General features: G+C 35.2%; 1 protein-coding gene across 4 annotated transcripts in view; it reads right to left on the reverse strand.

Annotated features, from left to right (window-relative positions):
* The window catches only part of LRP1B (LDL receptor related protein 1B), a 1,805,568-nt gene that overhangs the window by 291,566 nt on the left and 1,497,508 nt on the right, over positions 1–16,494 (reverse strand). The gene's annotated exons all lie outside the window — the stretch shown is intronic.

The raw sequence follows: 16,494 nt of genomic DNA on the forward strand, positions 1-16,494 counted from the left end.
CTATTACCTCTCTGGAATTATCACCTACTATTCTTCTCCACGCTCACTTGTTCTTTCTGTTCTGGCCACAATGGCTTCCTGATTGTATCTCAAATATACCACACACATAAGATCTTCACACAGGCTGTACTCTACACTTGAGAGACTTTTCCCAAAAATATCAACATGGCCAACTAGCTCACCTCTGCAAGAACTGGCTCAACTGTCACTTTTTCAAACAAGGCTAATCTTGAGTTCCCTGCCATAACCTACATGTCACATTCAATTCCCTTATGCTACCCTGTATTTGACAGTTTTATTGCTCATTAGGTCTTCCTCTGCTATAACATTGGTTCTATGAGAAAAGTGATCTTTATCTGTTTTGTTCACTAATAAATGCTATGTACAGCATCTGTACTAGAACAGATTCTGGCACATATTAGGCACTCAACATATATTTGTTGAATAAAAGAATGAAGTAGTTAGCCACCAGGAAAACGCAAACCAAAACAGCAATGAGATATTGCCTCACACATATTCAAATGATTATAAACACAAGCCAAAAAAAAAACATTTGTTGTCAAAGATGTGAAGAATTGGAACCTTCATATACTACTGCTGAGAATGTGAAATTGTGTGGCCACTTTGAAAGCAGGTCTAACAATTCCTTAAACAGTTAAATGTAGTTTCCATATGATTCAGCAAGTCCACATTCTTTGATATAGAGATGAAAATATATGTCTATACTCAAATATGTACATAAATGTTCATTATAACACTATTCATAACAGCTAAAAAGCAGAAACAATCCAAATGTCCATCAACTGATGATTGATGGGTGGAGAAATAAAATGTGCTATGTCTATACAATGGAACTGTTCGTCAGTAAAAAGAAATGAAGTACTGATACATGCTATAACATTATGAACACTGAAAATAGTATGCAAGTGAAAAAAGCTAATCAAAAAGGACCAAATGTTGCATGATTCTACTTATAGTAATTTCCAGAATAGAAAATCTGTAGAGACAGCAAGTGGATTCCGGGTTGCCTAGGAATGGGGGGAGTGGAGGTTTGGGGATTGATGGCAAAGGGGTGTAAGGTATATATTTTGTGTGACAAAGATATTCTAAAATTGATCGTGGTGATAGTTGCACAATTCCATGAACATAGGAAAAGCCACTTTAAATGGGGGAACTGTATAATAGGCAAACTAAATTTCAATAAATCTGTACATAAAGGAAAAGAGAAAGAAGAAGGTGGTGGAGACATGATTTGATTCCAGGCTGCAAAGTCAACGCCATTAACCAATACACCATACTACTTCTTTAAAAGACATGAATAAATCATAATCTTCTTTCTTAAAATAACTAAAAATATAGGTTACAACATTAAACTAATTCATTTGCTTTGTGTTTTTTTTTTTTGATAAAATTACACAAAAAACACTTCTGTATTAGCCTTGCTAAACAAACTCTACATATAACATATATGATGCTGATAGATATGTAGATCTAAGTACAATGTGCAGGTAATACAAGGACAGTTGAAGAGGTTAAACAGTGCCACAGTATGTAATATATAAATCCAGACTTTGAAATTCTGTAAGACATATGATCTGTTTTTGTTTGTTTGTTTGTTTGTTTAATAGAAAAATTGCAAAGCAATTACAGAAGGGGACTGTATATTAAAGAGATTTATGAGATATATCAGTTTTCTGTATTATATGGACTCCATCTGGATTTCAGTTCAAAGAAAGACATAGATAGAAGCCTCCTATGTGTAGAATATTCTAAGGAATCGGAAAACATAGTTACTAGAACTAATATATGATCTGGTAAGGTTAGAGAATAGAAAGAACAATTGTATTTCTATATACCAGCAATGCAAAGTTAGAAATTAAAATGAAATAAAATTCAAATTGTAACAGCAACACGACATATTATATACCCTGGGGCAGGAAAAGTACAAGACAGACCAAGAATATCTTGTAGGGCCAGAAATTAAAAACATGTTCAAAAAATGGTGGGGTATGTCAAATGGACAGAACTGTCCACTTGAAGGGCCTTTCAATGGCCATACATGGAAGAATTTGAATAACAAATAATAATAGATATATATTATGATGCAAAGACCAAAATAAAATGTATTTCTATGATTTCATAATGACATAAACAAGTAAATAAAGGAATAAATGGCAAAAGGAAGTTCTTTTTTGTAGATTTCCAATTAATAAATGCAGAAGGAAGAGAGTGAAATGGAAAATTATCAGTTGACACATACCTCAGTAAATAATTGTTTGGGGCAAGAATTATGAACAAGTGTTAAAATTCAAAGACACTTTCAATTACAATGCTTATTAATTTCATAATGAAGAAAGTAACTTTACAGTAGAATCTCATGTGACTTTAACCAAGTCATCAAAGTTAACATCACTGTGATATAATGTCAATATCATATAACACTTGATATAATACACAAAGAGGGCACAATATCACTGTTGTAGTTTCTCTCTCAAAAATTTTAACTAGAATTTAATCACAAGGATACCTCAAAACACCCAAATCAAGGGACAGTCTCAAAAACAATAGATCAGTACTCTTTAAAATAATCGAGATAAAGAAAGACAATGAAAATCTGTGCCAATGTATCAGGTTTACAGCAAATAAAGAAATATGACAATTAATTATAATCCAGGAGTGGAATCTGGCCTTTAAAAAATGGACGTTATTGGTAAAATTAAAAAAAAATGAAAAAGATCTACAGATTATTTTTTATATCAATCATAATTGAATTATGCTTATAAGTGTCATATTGTTGTGAGATATAAGGAAATTCTTTATAATATTTTGTAACATTTTTGTAAACCTAAAATTATTTTAAAACTAAAGAGTTAAAATAACTAAATAATAATAAATGTAACATATTTAAAATACATTTAACAAAATATGTATAAGACATGTACATGAAACTGACAAACATTAACGAGATAATAAAAGAACATCTAAATAATTCAAGATATAATGTATTTATCAATTGGGAGATTCATTACAACTAACATATAAATTCTCTTGTAATTTATCTATAAATACAGTGAAATCCCAATCAAAATGCCAACAAGAGTTCTTGCTGAAAATCTCAAATTAATTCTAAAATGCATATGGAAATGCAAGAAACCCAGATAGATTACTCATAATGCTTACATAATTTTTGACAAAATTAAAAGGTAATTCATAAGGAAAGCATAGTCTTTTCAATGAATGAATTTGGAGCAATTATATATATATATATATATATATATATATATATATATATACACACACACATATATGCAATATATACACACATATATATGTGTGTGTGTGTATATATATATCATATATATATATATATGATATATATATATATATATATCATATGCATAAAAAAAGAAGAAAGGAAGGGAGGGAGGGAGGGAACGGAGGGAGGGAGGGAGGGAGGAGCCAGGGAAAAGAGGAAGGAGATAGTAGGAAAGCAAGGAAGGGAGAAAAGAAGACTTTCAGGACCACATTGTTTCAATGGTGATTTCTCTTATAGTCAAGAAAGAAATAACATCTACACAAACTTTTTGGAAAACAGAAGAGGAGGAAACATTTTCCAGTTTATTCTATAAAACACAATATCCCTAACATCTAAATCTAACAGATATTACAAAAAAGAAAATTACAGATTAATATTTCTTAGGCTATCAATGAAAATGCTTTGAACACAAAAATAATAATTCAAATGTAACCTTACAACAAATAATAATATGAAATGATCATGTACGTTTACTCTCAGGCACGCGAGCTTGCTTTAATATTCAAAAAGCAATTAATATGTAATTCACTATATACAAAAAAAGCAGTAAAAAACATGTTATTTCAATAGGTACACGTAAAGTATTTGACAAAAATCAATACCCATTTCATGATAATCAGCAATTTAGAGAAGGAAGGGAATTTTCTCAAACTGACAAAGGATATCAATGAACAACCTACAAACTAGCATAATACTTAATGGTGAAAATCTGAACTGTTTCACCTAATATTATAAAACTTCTGGAACGAAACAGAATAAAATCCTTTTGACTTTGAGATTAGCAATTTTTTTAAAGATAAACACAAAAAGCATGAACCGTAAAAGAAATAATTGATAAATTCAAATTCATCTAAATTAAAACTCTTTTCCCTTTAAATACATCATTTAAAAAGTAGAAAGACATGTCATAGACTAGGAATAAGGTGCACATCATATTTATCAGACAAAGTACTTGAATCTAAAATAAATAAAAATCTCTTAGGACTCAAACATAAAGAGGCAACACCCCAAATAGAAAAATCAATAATAGATGTTAAAAGATTTCCAGTCAAGATGGCAGAGTGGGTAAATGTTGTTCTCGCCTTCTCTGTCAACAGCATCAAAATTACGAAAGAATAACCATCATTGAGAATTATCTGAAGCCTAGCTTAACAGAAGTCCTCTAAGTATATATAGAAGAAACCACATGAAGATGGGTTGGAGGGGAGGAGACACGAATGGACTGATCCCCACAGCAATGAGTGGCAGTTAAAAATCAGGAGCTATGTCTCAGCTGCAGAAGCCTCTCCTGAGGATCAAGGGACACAAACCCACACAAGGCTCCCAGCCCAGGCTTCCAGTACAGGGAAGAGGAGTCTCCACAACTTCTGGCTATAAAAGCCAGTGGAGATTGAGGCTGAGTGAGACAAGGGATGCTGAAGACCCAGGGGCTTCTTAAAGGGGCCCTGCATGGACTTACTTGCTGATGGGCTCACTTGCTCTGAGCTCCAGCACTGGGTCGGCAGCTGAAAAGCCACCAGATACACACAGGGAGAAACTAAATTATCTGGCTTCAGGGCAAGAGCTAGAGGGGCAGCTTTCTCCCATACAGAATTTATGGCAGAAACGGCTGTTGCTTTTTTGAGCCCTCACCCCATTCAGCATGCTCCCCTGACTCAGTGTGAAGACACAGGTGGGCACCATATCTGTCTTCATCAATCTGGCTACCACAGCTCTCCCTACTCTGGTGATTCCCTGAGACCCTGCCCCATTCAACTTGCAGATTGACCCAAGGCACTTCTAGTGGCTTTTCCATACAAATGGCCTGTCTTGGATCATGCTGCAGTTGTCCCCAGAATCTCTCAAAAGTTCACAATCACCAAATATGCAGTGTGCCCTGTACCTCTTGTTTAGCAACCCCAAGTGCAATATTAGTGTCGGCTGGCCTTGGCAAGCAGCTGAACCTCTTCCAGATATTTACAAGCCCACTGTGGGTAGAAGACATCTGTGGATCACTTACAGATACAGTGTTTTAATGTTTAAGATCTACTTAAAAATCATCATAGACTAGAAGTGTGTGAATGTGTTTAAGAAACAAAACTTATGGAGAGTTATTGAAGCTGGGTGACTGGTACCTGGGGTACATTATACTATTCTCTCTACTTTTTTCACCTTTCGAAAATTTTTTATTAAAACGGTAAAATAAAATATATAAACATGTTAAATGTAAGATAAAATAAATTAAATTAATGGTGTCCTTATTATCACTACTCCATGATGTAAGATGATATTAATTTTTAATACCAGAAAATAAGGTCCAAAGTGTTTAAGTGATTTTTTAAAGGGTAAACGCCAAGTAAGTTACAGAACCAAATTGAGAATAGTTTCCACTATCCAACATGTGACTCCCTAAGTACTCTACTAACACACACACACACACACACACACACACACACACACACACACACAGCTGTAAGACAATAGATGAAAACTACTAAAGATTCCAAAGATAATTACCAAGGGGATGAGTGAAGTGGTCTTAGGGACTGTTAATAGTAAAGGATTACATAAAACGAAACTTGATATTTTCTATTTTATTCTTAAAATAGAATATTGCTTAAAGAGTTCAAGCTATGCAAATAACTTTTTCCTTTTATCTGTCATGATGGTATTTTAAATTTTTTCAATGAAATATTATTTTAAAAGGCAAAACTAATCTGAAAATCAACACTGTTCTGACAGTTTGAAATTATACAACTCAATCTTGACAATTAGACAGTTGAACTTTGAGAAGCAGGTTAGTCTTCTTAATGCTGCAACTACTTTTCTGTCTACCGTGTCACTTTATTGATTTAAATCTACAGAATATGGTGTTCCTTACAAAACGTAATGTTTTTATCAAAAATATTTATGAGAAAATTGATTCATCACGCCAGCATTTTATAGGACGTTCAATCATGTTTTAGTATTAACAGTACTGCTTTTTTTTGTTGGGTATATCTGGAATTATGTTGAAAACAAAACATTCAGAATGTTGAAGCTACTGTGGCCACTTGTCATATGTGAATCCAGGGCACATGTCTTAAATGATGAAGTACATGCTTCAACCATAATTTATCAAAAGACAGAAAAACACATTTATTAGATTAGACAGCCAAAAGCCTGTGGTGTGTTGTCTTCTGGTAAAGTAATAACATTCTGATGTTTCTTCATTACTAATAAGACTATAAAGCTTTGGTTTCAAAGGGTTGGATAGGATAACCAATACAGAGACAGCTGTTTGGGAAGTTGTAGCAATAATTTGTCAAAATCAGTACTACATAGTTAACTCCCTTTGTATTCTTTGTAGTAGTGAGACAGCATAAGGACTTGGTGCCAGGGTGGAAGAAATGCCAGATGGCCAGGAGAAATGCAAGATAAGGTAACCACAAGAATGTCACCACCTTATTACTCCTTACACAAAGTTTAGAAATAGCTGAATATTATCCCCCTTCTAATCATTTACTTCCATACAGATGTTGGAATCACAATTCCACCTGAGGAGTGGATTAAAGTTTGACCTCTACATGACCTTCCTGGAATGGTATAATGAGCAGTCCGCCATCTTGCCTTACAGTGCAGGTGTGAACCAGGCAACATAACCCATTAAAAAACCACCACTATCTAAAAACCCCGCTGTTTTCCAAAAGCCAACACTTTTGCACCAGTCTGTTTTGCCCCAGCTTACAAAAGCAGCTAAGCAGAGCCGGACCCCACATCAGTTTGGGGGACCTTCCTCTCCTTTGTGCTGCTTCCCTTGTACTGTATCATAAGCTTAATGAAATCTGCCTGAGGTTTCCTCTCAATTTTTATCTTGAGGAATGTAAGAACCCTGATGCTAGTAAGAGGAGCACTTTATTCAAAAAATAAGCAATTTTAAAGTATGATTGGACTTGAGTAATAGGAGGTCTGAGAAGATAAACAATATGACATTATAACATAAACTCTCCTTTATTTCTTCTGAATTAAGATTTTCTATATTGCCCATTTGTAATGAGCCTAAACCATTCAGAGTTTTTCTCTAAACTTTCTTTGTAATATGGGAACAAATTAATAATCATTAACAGCATCCTAGACTTGTAAGAGAAGTTTTCTATTAGAATTTCATACTATTTTAATCAAATAAATCATATAAAGTCTATTTCCAAATGGTACAAGAAGATTTTTTCAGCACACACTCATCAAGTGTATTTTCAATACTATCGTGTATGAATTTCAAAAGAGCAAACACTAGGAATATGAATACTCATGTAGTCAGTACAATGATTTGCATTCCATGGTAGGAGAAAAGAAGTCAGTGAAAACTGTTTGATATTCACTAAGAAATCTTGCTGACCTCCAAAATATTTAATCTCAACAGTATAAAAATTGAGATCTTTTTATGCCAGTCATCAATGGCTCTTAGTCAAACTGTAGAATTTTTGAAGAAGAAACATAAATACATGCAGAATCACAGGTATTTTTTCTATGTAGATACTTTAATTAAAAATAAAAAAAAGAAAGCCAACAAATAAATAGACTCTGAGAGTTCTTTGCTTCCAAGATCAGAGGAAGTACTTCCCATGGAAGCAGGAATGCATCATAAGACAGATGGAAGTTTGAGCTTTTCAGCCTAATTTAAAACTAGTCATACTAAATGTTTCAGAGACATTGCTATCTCTGAAAGATCCAGTTGTTTATTTTATAAATTATTTATTTCAAGAAACACTGATGTAACTTAGCAGCAGTATAAAAAGAGAGTATTACTCTAGGATTTTGGGGTTTCATTTTTCAGGGGAAAAACTGAGAAACCAAGAGGAAAATAGATTTTTTTGACTCCAGGTTCTAAGTGAGATTTTTAAAAAAAGCTGACCGAAAAGTATGGCAAACGTACGGATATTTTATTCTAAATCTTTATTGTGTATATGCTACATATGTTTATGTACATATATTCAATTACGATTATTTGTATGCAAACTTAAAGAATATAATTAATACCAGGTCTGACAATTAGGTTCGCAAACTTGGTGTAAAGATGTTGCTAACCTTTTTTGATATCAGTGGGATTATTCATGATAAACGTGTACCAACTGGACAGTTAATCAAGTTTACTATTTGGAAGTACTGAAAAGGCTGTGTGAAAAAGTTAGACGACCTGAACTTTTCACCAACAATTCATGGATTTTGCATCACGACAATGCACCAGCTGCTACAGCACTAACTGTGAGGGAGTTTTTCGCCAGTAAACAGATAACTGTATTGGAACACCTTTCCTACTCACCTGGTCTGGCCTCCAATGACTTCTTTCTTTACCCAAAGATAAAGGAAATATTGAAAGGAAGACATTTTGATGACACTCAGGACATCAAGTATACTACGAGGACAGCTCTAATGCTCTAATGATCATTCCAGAAAAAGAGTTCCAAAATTGCTTTGAAGGGTGGACTAGGGGCTGGCATTGGTGCATAGCTTCCCAAGGGGAGTACTTTGAAGGTGACCTTAGTGATATTTAGCAATGAGGTATGTAGCACTTTTTCTAGGATGAGTTCTCGAACTTAATTGTCATGCCTCATATATCTTTTATAAGAAAAGACTTATTTATACCAAGTTTCCTCGAAAAAAGACCTAGCCAGACCATCAGCTCTAATGCATCTTTTAGAGCAAAAATTAATATAAGACCCCATATTATATTATGCTATGTTATGTTATATTATAATATATAACACCTGACATTATTATATTATATTATATTATATTATATTATATTATATTATATTATATTATATTATATTATATTATATCATATTACTCTGATTAAAATAAGACTGGGTCTTATACAAATTTTTTCTCCAAAAGACACATTAGAGCTGATGGTTCGACTAGGTCTTATTTTCGTATAAACACGGTATACCTTCTTTCTGAATTAAAATTTTTTAAGGACTATACTATGCCCCACAGTATAATTTAAGTTATGTAATAACAACAACAATAACAAAAAAACTTGAAAATGAGGATTTAAGAGCCTTCCATTTTATATTTATAGCTAAGCAGTAATGAGACAGGTTAGTTAGTATGGTTGCTAGGTAGACAGGGAGATCCCTGGTAGAATAAACAAAAAAGCAGTCATATCCTGAAACTCCAGGTCCTGGAAGGTCTCCTTCACTCCAGGACAGAGACATGAGAATATGCCTTAAGGTTAATAGATAATCTCAAATCCCTCCTGGCCAGACAAAGGAGCAGATCTGATAGATAGGAATGGGTTGATTCATTAACCCATTCAGGATGTGCAATCAGGACAAATCTGATAGATGAATTCAATTAGAAGCCTCCAGCCACCTTCCCCAAGCAGGCAGGGGAAAGTATAAAATAAGAGCTTTGCCTCAGTCATGGGGCACCCCCATTCGGGACTCCCTCCCGCTCGGGAGCTGCAACCTTTTCTCCTGCCTTTAATAAACTATCCTCTTTTTAAAACTTTTTGCCTCTCCCTGGCCCATGTACCCATTCTTCCGCTTCACAAGACAGGATCCTGGTCCGCACCCAGAAACTGCTGGCAGATCAAACATCATCTACATCAGTAGCATTCCTTTTGCCCTGAGAAAATAGGTATTTTTTTTTATATCAGAAATCTCAGGAAAAATAAAAAAGCTGACATCATACCAATATACAAGATGCCTTACAATATGGAAAGGTTTATTTATTTGTGTTTTTTTGTTTTAATTATGCCACAGTATATTTACTTTTAAAGGAAGTAAATTTTCATGTGCTATTATGTACATTTTATAAAAAGTGGTACAGAAAGTTTAAGTTAAAGGAATAATCAGTGTTAATGTCCACTAAGATAATTATTTTTCAGTATGTATGACACAACAAGTATCTTTCATAAGATACTTGTTGGAGTGTCTTGCATAAGATCAGAGAATTTAAGATTTTTCAGTCCCTCTAAACACTTGCAAAACAAGAACAAGCACTAATCACATACATTTTATAAACTGAAGCAAAATATTCTTGATTCAGATTTGTTTAAGTATTTGAATAAAAATTAGAGAGTCTACTGAATACTGGTTCTGTTCCAATTAGGAAATTTTTAGATTTTATGAAGATCGCTCTGTGGAAGAAAGGGTAAGGGATGAGAGGCAGATCTCCCAATACTGGCAAAGCTGTCTTTAAGATAGAAGACAATGGAATCTGCATGAAAACCACTAAATCAACTAATTCCAAGTCAGTGTGCTGTTGGAAGGCCATTTTTTTATTTATTTATTTTTTTTAGTTTAGGTGTATAAAACAATGTAATAGTTAGACATTTCACCCTTCAAAGAGTGGAAACCCCCCTCCCCAATTTATTGTCCCTCTAACGATATATATATATATGTATATAAAACATATCATATATATCTATGATAATTCCATTGACTCTATTCCCTATGCTGTACCCTGACTATATATGTATATATACATATATATATGTATATATAGATATAAAATTATAGTTGACATACAATATTATTCAGCTTCAGCCATCTTAAGAACAATTGACAAGTTCTCACTCTTGTCAAAATGTCTGCTTGTGATTTTTCAAGCAGACATTTCCATGCAGAGGCATTTGGGCTAACAAATTCTCACACTTAGAAGTATTTAGTCCAAGGACAGATTCGAGTAAAAATAATTAACTTGCACACTTTAAATAGCTTTACTACTAATGCCTTTTATGGCCTTTAAATTAGATCTTTTGTAAAAGAAAAGAAGAAACGTGGGGATAAAGAGAATGATTTCCACTTTTAAAATATTTTAAAATCCAGTGCTTTACTCTCTTTACATGATAACATACCTGTATCTACATTTCAAATTCTGACACTTTGCATCTCATTTCCTATAATTGAGTGAATTAAGGATTTAAAGGTATACACATTAGTCCCCCCTTATCATCAGGGTGATAGGTTCCAAAACTCCCATTGGATGCCTGAAGTTGTGGATAGTAGGGAAGCCCATATATACTGTTTTTTCCTATACATACATACTTATGATAAAGTGTAATTTATAAATTAGGCATAGTGAGACATGGACAACAATAACCAATTATAAAATAGTACACTTATAACAATAACATAAGGGTTACTTGAACACAAGCACTGTGATAGTTGTGCTCAGTTGATCTGATGACCCAGACAGCTGCTAAGTGACGAACAGGGTGGTAGAATAGATAGCATGGCCACACTGTACAAAGAGATGATTCACATTCTGGACAGGACAAAGTAGGAAGGCATGAGAGCTTATCACTACTCAGAATGGCACACAATTTAAAACATATGAATTGTTTATTTCTAGAATTTTGCATTTAATATTTTCAGAGAAAATTTAATATTTTCAGAGCTGTCTGCAAGTGATACAGGCCAAGCGATTATCCCTCCTACTGAAAAACTTTTTTCTTTCCTATAGGGATTTTAAGTTTGCATTTCCTTAAGTTTCCTTTCCCCCAGTTTCTTAGCTCCCTAGTTCCTGATCTTATCACCTTTCAAATCAGCTTTTTCCTACCCTGAATCATAGGAAGTCCCCTGCCCCTGCTGGAGGTCATTCCAGGCCCAGCTCCTGAGTGAACCCCGCCACCTGAATAACTGGATAAACCAGAGGAGAAGACCATAGGATCCAGAAAGCTAAACAAATTTCTATCACACAGTCACCTTGTGTTGATGGCTTTGGGCCCTGCTTCTTGGGCCAAACATTTTAACTCTATTTAACCAAAATTTTATTTTTCCTCAGTTAGGGGCCTTGGGGGTATAGATGATATGCCAGCAAGATTACCAGTCCCAACCTAAGATGCCAGCACAGTCTTCCAGGCAGATCTCAATACCCTGTTCCTCTCATCTAAGATCAGATAGGGCGAGAGTTCCGTGAATCCCCCAATAAGTAGGCACAGCTCTATGCCCCTGCCCACCAGGAAGCAGATACAGAAGTAAAGACCACCTGTCCCTAAACTTCCCATAGAGATTTTATGGGGATTGCATCTCTCAAGGGGAAAGCAAGGCAGGCAGTTAGAGATAGGCATCTGCATTCCTATACATCCAATACAACCCACAGAATGTGACCGCCCAAAAGACCTCTCCTCTCGGTCCGAAACTTTACCTTTTCACTATAATTATCTACCCCTATGAAGAAACAAAAGGGTAGAAATACCTAACTAGATTAAACTGGCCACTCACACCTGCACAGTAAAGGCCACAATGACCTTCATTTCACTTGGGTTTCATTATGCCATCATTATAATATCATGCATATGCCCAGAAGATCATTAATATCATTATAAATGACTGAATTCTGGGAAGGAACATGCACAGTTTAAAAAGATGAGGTAATAGCCTCTTATCAATCACAGCTGTCAATCAAGTGGTCCCCCTCCCAGAAAGGAACAGCCCATTCTAGAGGAAAAAAGCAATAAAAACTCCAAGTCGATAATGTCATAAAAATGGCACCATAAGGTGAGCCTCTTGAAATCTACCCTGGAATTTACAACAAATTGAACAACTATAACTCCACAATGCACTCCCTGCACATCACACAGGCAACACTAAGAGGCACACTACTGAAATCACCTAAAGGTGGGCAAATTACTCAAATTGGGGAGGAGGGAAGAGACAAGTGCTGAGACAAGGACGCACAGGCACAGGACGTAGATCTAACTTGGTGCTCTGAGCTCGCTGCATCCCAGAGCTAGTGCAGCTTTGGGAGAGGGAAGAACTCGGACTGCTAAGGTTCCACTTATAGCCCAGAGGGCTGACAGAACAAGATATAACACCGCTGAACTCAACGCTCACTGAAAAAGTTCTCTGAGCAAAGATTGAGAGAAGAAGGCTAGAAACGGTGATTTAAGCCCTCACTGCAGAGCAGAGAACTGAATGAAGCCTTAGGCACTGACCTAGCCACCATCTCCCTATACTCCCAGAGCTCATCCAGCCCCCACCTGCACAGTGGTAGAAGTGGAAGAGTAGCAGTGTCAGATCAAAAGGAACTAATATTTGCAGTTTTGTGAACTGTGGTCTGAAGACACGGATGTGCAGTCCAACTAGATCTGGCAAAGGGGAGTGAGCTGTGGAAGCAGGACTGGCTCATGGTGGTCGTCGCCATTGCTCTGGGTCACCTCTCACAACCCCGCCTCTGTCCCCACCTATCTGGGCAGATCCCTGCAGGAGTAAACAGAGCTGCTGAAACCCATGGGCTCTGAATCTGGTACAGGGAGAGCTCTGGAACTTCAGAAGCTCTCCACATCCTCCCATGGAGGCAGTGCCTTGTGACCCAGGTGAACTGTTAACAGAGGAGAAGCCCACCTTCCAGGGAATCCCCCCATTGTATGAGAAGCCGGAATAGTGCAGAGAAAATATAACACTACAGTGTGAGAGAGAATAAAAGGCTGCACTTGGAGAAAAAATAAAACATTCTGTCAACACCTACTGGAAAACAAAAGAAAGACCTCTTTCTATCAACCTGTTGCAGAACCCACTCCTGTAGATGTTTAGGAGGAGGAATAATAAATCACTAAAAGCCATGAATGACCAAGGTAACAAGAAAGCTCAGAAAGAAAAAGAAAAGTATCCAGAAAATGAACTTAAATACATGGAAATATGTGATGTAAATGACAGACAATTCAAGATTGCAGTTCTTTAAAAATTCAACGAGATGCAAGAAAACACAGGCAGGCAGTTTAATGAACTCAGAAACACAATCAAACAACAAAATGAACATTTTAACAAATATATTGAAATTTTTAAAAAGAACCAAACAGAATTTCTGGAATTAAGAACTCAATAAAAGAAACGAAGAATGAAATAGCCAGCTTAGGTAATAGAGTTGATCAGATGGAGGAAAGAATCAATAACATCGAAGATAGAAATCTGGAAATGCCATGAATGGAAGAAGAAAGAGACTTGAGACTTAAAAGAAATAAATAACTCTACAAGAACTTTTTGACTCCATCAGGAAGAGCAATATAAGAATAATGGGCATACCAGAAGGAGAAGAAAGAGAGAAGGGAACAGAGAGTGTAGTAAAACAAATAGTCGACGAGAACTTCCCAAACTTGCGGAAAGAACTGGATCCTCGAATCAAAGAAGCAAATAAAACACCTAATTACCTCAACCCCAAGAGGACTACTTCAAGGCACATTGTATTGAAGATGTCAAAAATTAATGACAAAGAAAGAATCCTCAAGACAGCCAGGGAAAAGAAGACAGCAACCTACAGAGAACAGCCCATTAGATTATCATCAGATTTTTCAGCAGAAACTCTACAAGCCAGGATGGAGTGGAATCAAACATTCAAATCATTGAAAGAGAGAAATTATGAGCCAAGAATAATATATCCAGAAAAGGTATCCTTTAGGTATGAAGGAAGAATAAAGACCTTTCCAGACATACAGAAACTGAGGGAATGTTCTAACACATGACCTGCACTACAAGAAATACTGAAGGAGACTATTCGACCAGCATAAACAGGAATAATTTGTGGCAACCAAAACATAAAAGGGGGGAGAGTAAAGGCCTGAACTGAATATGGGAATTGAGAGATTAAGCATGCTGAAGAAAATGGAAAACTCTAAATATCAAACTTTCTTTTACATAAACTTAATGGCAACCACTAAAAAATAAAAAAAATAAAAAAATCCAGAACTGAAATATACAACATAATAAAAGAACAGAGGGAAAAAATCATTGACTACCACCACAAAGAAATAATAGACAACAACAAAAAAGCAAAGAAACAATGGAGACACAGCCTTACCAGAAAACCAAAGATAGAACGATAGGAAATCCTCACATATAAATAATCAACCTAAATGTAAATGGACTGAACTCATCAATAAAAAGGCAGAGTGGCAGACTGGATCCAAAAACTAAATCCAACCATATGCTGCCTCCAAGAGACACATCTCAGCTACAAGGACAAATATAGACTCAAAGTGAAAGCGTGAAATTGACACTCCAAGCAAATGGTATCCAGAGAAAATCAGGTGTACCCATACTGATATTAGATGAAACAGGCTTCAGGATAAAAAGGATAACATAAGATAAAAATGGACATTTCCTAATGATAAGGGGGCTATAAAACAAGAAGACATAACAGTCATCAATATTTATGCTCCAATCAAACAGAACTAAAGGAAAAAAATTGACCAAAGCACAATTATACTAGGGAAACTAAATACATCATTGACAGCTATGGATATATTATCCAAACAGAAAATAAATAAATAGCATCCCTAAACGACACAGTAGATGAAATGGACGTAATTGACATTTATAGAGAACTTCCTCCTAGAACATCAACTATACATTTTTTTCTAACGTACAAGGAACATTGTCAAGAATAGACCATATATAGGACACAAAACTAACCTTAGCAAATTTAAGAAGATTGAAATCATACCAAGCATATTCTCTAATCACAAGGCGTTGAAATTGGATATCAACTGCAAAAAGAAAGCAGGAGAAACCACAGATATGTAGAGATTAAACAACATACTTTTAAAGAACGACCAGGTCAAAGAAGAAATAAAAGGAGAGATCAAAAGATACATAGAAACAAATGAGAAGGAAACTACATCCTACCAAAATTTGGGGGATGCAGTGAAAGCAGTTTTAAAAGGGAAATTTATATCATTATAAGCCTATCTCAAGAAATAAGACATAACTCATATAAATAACCTCACATTACACCTTAAGGAAATAGAAAAAGAAGAACAAATTGAACCTGAGGTCAGCAGAAGAAAGGAAATAATAAAAAATCAGAGCAGAACTAAATGAAATAGAGAAAAAAAGACAATAGAAAAAATTAATGTGACAAACAGCTGGCTCTTTGAAAATATTAAAAAAATTGGCAAACCCTTTGCTAGATCATAGAGATAAAAAGAGAAGACACACTAATGAACAAAATCAGAAATGAAAGGGAATGTTATCATGGATGCCACAGAAATACAAACGATTATCCAAGAATACTATCAAGGACTACATGTCACCAAATTCAATAACCTAGAAAAATGGACAAGTTCTTAGAAATGTATAGCCTTCCTAGGCTGAATCATGATGAATTGGAAAATCTAATTAGACCCATCAACAGTAAGGAAATTGAAATCAGAAACCTTCCCAAAAGCACAAGTCTGGGACTAGATGCCTTCAGTAGTGAATTCTACCAAACAT

Source organism: Rhinolophus sinicus, chromosome 17 (assembly GCF_057876585.1).
Source record: "Rhinolophus sinicus isolate RSI-liver-muscle chromosome 17, RSI-T2T, whole genome shotgun sequence".
Lineage (NCBI taxonomy): Eukaryota > Metazoa > Chordata > Mammalia > Chiroptera > Rhinolophidae > Rhinolophus > Rhinolophus sinicus.